Here is a 6,000-nt window from a genome sequence, read left to right as displayed (position 1 = left end):
CAGTAGTTCATGACTTAGTGGCCTCGTGCATCATGAATAAACCTAGTGACATGTGTGGGTGTGTTGACTGAATTTAGGTGGTGAATCAGAGATAGTGTGGATTATGTTTGACTTAGAAAAACGAGAAGAGTTGGGATGGGGAAGTCCTTGTTCATGTGATCGGATGTGACTGTTGACGTATCTTCCAGACTGGCACCAGTGGTTGGTGTTGCCACTAGGGTTGGTTTGTAGGGCTAAAGTGAAGTGTTTACATCACTTTGGTCAGTGGGAATTTAATTCGTCACCCGAGTTTTGCTTGAGTTCGGACCATGCAGAAAACAGTTTACGTATAGTCCTCTGGCCGCATGTGTAGCGGGATTGGGTGCACGTAGGGGATTTGTGAACAGTCAGTAATCCCGTGATATGAATATTGACTTTGATATTTTTGTAGGTTATTCTATGCATAGTAAAGCTTATAGAATTTTTAATAAAAAGACTTTTACAATAGAAGAATCCTTACATGTTTCTTTTGATGAATCTAATTCAAATTCTAATATTAATGATAGTAATCATGATGATGATGATTTTGTTAATCAACCACCCATATTGTTGATGACAATCCTAATGATACTAATGTTTTACCTAAAGCGTATATAGATGTTAGAAATCATCCATGTGATTTGATCATAGGTGATATTTCTCGTGGTGTACAAACTAGATCACAATTAAACTTATTCACACATGCTGCATTTGTTTTAACAATAGAACCTAAAAATATAAAAGAAGCATGTGAAGATGATTTTTGGATAATTGCTATGCAAGAGGAACTCAACCAATTTACAAGAAATAACGTTTGGGATCTTGTACCTAGACCTTAAGATAAATCCATTATAGGAACCAAATGGATATTTTGAAATAAATTGGATGAATCTGAACAAGTTATTAGAAACAAAGCCAGATTAGTTGTACAAGTTTATAATTAAGAAGAATGTATTTATTATGATGAAACCTATGCACCGGTTGCTCGTTTAGAATTTATAAGAATTTTACTTGCATTTGCATGATTTATGAATTTTAAATTATATCAAATGGATGTTAAAAGCGTATTTTTAAATGGTTTTATTAAAGAAGAAGTTTTTGTAGAATAACCTCCTGGATTTGAACATGAAAGTTTTCCAAACCATGTTTTCAAACTTAAGAAAACTTTATATGGTCTTAAACAAGCACCCCGTGCTTGGTATGATAGACTAAAGAACTTTCTTTTAACTTCCGGATTTAAAATTGGGAAAGTTGATTCTACACTATTTATTAAGAAAATAAATAAAGATATATTAATTCAAATATATGTAGATGATATTATATTTGGGTCTACTAATAATGATCTTTGTCAAGAGTTTGTTAAGACAATGTAAGATGAATTTGAAATGAGTCACATGGGTGAATTCAACTTCTTCCTTGGACTTCAAATCAAACAATTAAAGGAAGGAATTTTCATCAACCAAAACAAATATGCTAAAGAATTACTCAAACGCTTTGGATTGGACAACACTACTAGCAAACCAACACCAATGAGTACAACTACATCACTTGACAAAGATAAAAATGGTAAGAATATTGATCAAAAGTTTTATTAAGGTATGATTGGATCACTTCTTTACATTACAGCTAGTAGACCCAATATTATGTTTAGTGTTTGTTTATGTGCAAGATTTTAATTTAATTCTAAAGAGTCACACCTTAAAGCAGTAAAAAGAATTTTTAGATATCTTAAATATACTACAAATTTTGGTTTATTTTATCCAAAGAATAGCACATTTGATTTATTATCATATAGTGATGCTGATTTTACCGGATGTAAATCTGATAGAAAAAGTACAAGTGGCACGTGTCATTTCTTAGGACATTCAGTTGTATCTTGGTTTAGTAAAAAGCAAAATTTAGTATCATTATTGACAACTAAAGTAGAATATATTGTTGCAAGTTTTGCATGTGCACAAGTTCTATGGATGAAACAAACATTATCTGATTATGGTATAGTTTGTCCCACATCCTCCATAATGTGTGACAATTCTAGTGTCATTAATTTATCTAAAAATCCTGTTTAACATTCACGTACAAAATATATTGACATTAGACATTATTTCTTACGTGATCATGTGCTTAAAGGTGATATTTTATTAGAATTTATATCTACTGATAAACAAATTACATATATACTAACAAAACTATTAAAAGAAGAAATTTATGTTAAATTAAGAAGGGAATTAGGTATATGTTCAATTGAAGATTTAAATTAATTTTTAAAATCAATACATATGCATACACATCATTAATAGTCGACTAATTAGGTTAGTAGTCAACTACATGCACAAACATTGTATATATCACATTCTGTTGTTTTCTTAGTAGTCGATTAGTAGGAGGAGTAGTCGACTAATCTGAGTTCTACATAAATTTACAGAACTTTGTCAACTGCAGAGTAGTCGACTACATGATAATATAGTCGACTACATACATTGGTAGTTTCATATTTACAGTTTTTTAACATATTGGATCCTTTACCCACCAAACCCAAAACCCAATACCCGCTAAACTTAAGTAAAATTGATCTCAACCATTTATTTTTTAACTTGATGAATCATAGACATACATCAAATTCTATTTAGATCAAATCTCAACCATACACTTGAAATTTTGATCTAATCTTGGCCATTGATTTGTAAGTTAAGAAAACTACCCTAACTTCTTTACCCTCACACCTTCACACTCTAAAAAAAAAATTGACAGCCCCTTTCTTCCTCACCAGTTCATCCGTTCTCAAGGTTAGGGCATCCTCTATTTTTCATTTTTTTCTCAAACTTTTCATCAAATTCCTTGTGTTTCTTAAGTTTTCCAGTCTTAGTAGTCGACTACAACTTATAATTAGCCGACTACTACCATCAACTAGGGTTTCAACAGTTTGGTAAGTTTCCTTCACTTGATCTCTTTCAAATTTTAAACTTAAATCATGTCTAGATCAAAGAGGCCTAGGTCTGGTCCTTCTAATGTTGTAGAAGACTATTCAATATATCTAAAAGACCCTACTTTGATTGCTCAGTTCAAAGAATTTCAAACTTTCAAAATACTACCTGGTCGATTCGTTAAATTTGATGACTTTATCACTCACAATTTCAGTGATTATTTTGCAAATTTTGGACTATTAGATCTATTTTCCTTAAAAAATAAAAAATCATATTATCCTCTTTTGGTCCATTTATTTTACATAAATATCACTAGACTTGAAATCGATAGACAATCTGACGTTCTTAACACTCTTGTGAAAGGAATTGAAATTAATTTAACTCCTAAGAAACTAGGAAAATTTTTCAAAATTCCTTATCAAGGTGTTAGTCTTCCAAGTATCAAAATGACAGATAAAAATTTGCTTTCAAATCATATTTTCCTTCCCGGACATGACAAACCACTAAATCACTCCAATAAGCTTAGGCATATCCCTAGGTTTATCGCCCGAATTCTTGCCTATAATTTGTTTTTGAAAACTCGAAGTTTTTGTTTTATCTCACTTGACTTAGCTAAGGCCATGTATGCTATTATGGCTAATATACAAGTAAATTGGGCCGACCTTTATTATGAAAATATTTTAATTCTACCTAAGGGATCTCTTCCATTTGGAGCCTTTCTAACTAGAATTTTGAGGCTTTTCATGTCGAACTCGAAACTAAAAATTCTATGATCTGTTCCATCGAGTTCTTTGATTCTAATGCCTTAACTTGGATGAAATTAACTAACTTCGAACTTCACCAAGATGAGCCTCATCCTACACAAGAACAAATTCCCCAAGACATACCATAATCTTCTCATGAAGCAGGACCCTCTTCAAGCCACATCCCACCACCTATGCAAACTGAACCCTCTTGCTTCTCCGATGCACAGTATAACACATTGTCTGCTTGTATACTTGAGTTAAAGACTTGACAATGAGCACTCTATGCTCAGAATTCTTCCATTTTGAGCTATCAAGAAGAATGTAGGCTGTCTAAAAATCACAATAGATAGTTGATCTCCCATCAAACACCGATGATGGAAGTTACAATCTGACAACTTCCAGAAGGTTACAATTTGAGGACTTTCACGTAGAAGGCTACAATCTGACAACCTTCACGACAACTGATAAAAGCTCTAATTCAACAGCATTCACAATCAACATCGGGAGTTACAATCTGACGACTCTCATATTTTCAAGGAGCCAAGACAAAGATTACAAGAGGACGATCTGTGCAAAGCTCTAGCAAAAGAGACTACAAATTGACGGTCTCTTCATATTAGAATACATATATCTCTCAAACCGTAAGGAATTTGGCGAAACAGAGGAAGCGAACCGAAGCCTTTGGCTCGGTTCGGATGGCCCCGTCTCATTGAGATAGCTGATTTTCATATATAGTTCGTCCAATTCCGACTTACGGTTTGAAAGTTATGACCTGTTCTTCGTAGCAAATTATGTTCTGAAGTCCGTCTGCAAGACTGGACTTCATCAGAACATTGGACTTAGCCTGAAGCCCGCCAAGCCCGCCTAAGGTTCGCCTCTGCATTACAGAGTCAAAGCGCACATGCTCAACTCTGCGTTTTCAACATCAAAACGCAGAGTTAATCGCTAAAACAGCACAACTGTGCGTTTTCAGCCTTTAAACAGGCTCAACTCTGCGTTTTCAATCTAGAAACGCAGAGTTAATCTCTAAAACAGCACAACTGTGCATTTTCAGCCTTTAAACAGGCTCAACTCTGCGTTTTCAGTCTAGAAACGCAGAGTTAATCTCTAAAACAGCACAACTGTGCGTTTTCAGCCTTTAAACAGGCCCAACTCTGCGTTTTTAGCCTAAAACGCAGAGTTCATCTCTAAAACGCATGCGGCCTGTGCGTTTCGACTCCCAGCGAGCGCCCAACTCTGCGTCTCATCTTTAAGACGCAGAGTTAAGGTCCGAACGCAAGCGGCCCTTGCGTTTTCAACTCCCAACAAGCGCCCAACTCTGCGTCTCATCTCTAATTCGCAGAGTTAAGGTCCAGAACGCCCAGATTGGCGTTTTGACTCGTTCAAAGCACTAACAGAACGGTTTCAAAACCGTTTTCCCCACGATTTAGGGAGCTGTTTAAGAGGGGGCGGTTACACCCCACTCAGCCCATTGACGAGCGGATTAAGGGGGTAGTTACCACCCTTAATCCCCTATAAATAGTGGGAAACTCAACTGAGTTCGAATCCTTCTTTTTTGGGGGGAGCAAAGAAGAGATCTTCGGCTAGCTTTTGAGGGGAATTGTTGAAATTTTGGAGACTAGCAACATGATCTTCTTCATCCTTGGCTTATTAACCGAACTTTCGGTTTAAATCAACTCTTTCATAGAGATAAACTCGTTCAGAGTGATCAACTCGTCCAGAGTTTCCAACTTGCTCTGCCAGTTCTTCTAAAACTGGCTCTGAGTTATTAACTCGTTAAGAGTTATATTTTTAAACTTGCCACGCAAGTCCTCCACAGCGTCAAATCGTGAGGAGAAGACCATGTTCCAGTGAATCAAGACGTTCGGATCGTCAACAAGAAGCAAACTCAACGTGAGCATTCGAGGGAGGCATCTCATCACCACCGTGAAGAACCCAGAATTAAACAGAGGGGAGAATCAAATTCATTCTCCTCTCTTTTGTAATCGGAATCCAAATTGTAATTGATTTTGAGAGGAATACAAGTCAATTTTTCTTTCATTGTCTTTTTACTGCAAATTTCCAACGAACAAAAGATGGCGACTCTGCTGGGGAATAGCTTCTCTGATGAAGAAGTGATGGCGCAATCCGACGTTCATCTCACTGGAACGACCGTTGAAACTCTGATTATCGAGTTTGATCAAGCCAAGTACGAGGAGGCCCTCTCCTCCGGATCCCTTAGCCCCAAGGCTATGCGCAAGATCCACAAAGTTTCCGAGGAGACTAAAGCTCCAGTTGTAGCCAACTCATCTAAAGACTATCTCCCATGGGGGTTG

The sequence above is a fragment of the Asparagus officinalis genome, chromosome 6 (genome assembly GCF_001876935.1).
Source record: "Asparagus officinalis chromosome 6, Aspof.V1, whole genome shotgun sequence".
Classification (NCBI taxonomy): Eukaryota; Viridiplantae; Streptophyta; class Magnoliopsida; order Asparagales; family Asparagaceae; genus Asparagus; species Asparagus officinalis.
Note: the sequence above shows the minus strand (reverse complement) of the source record.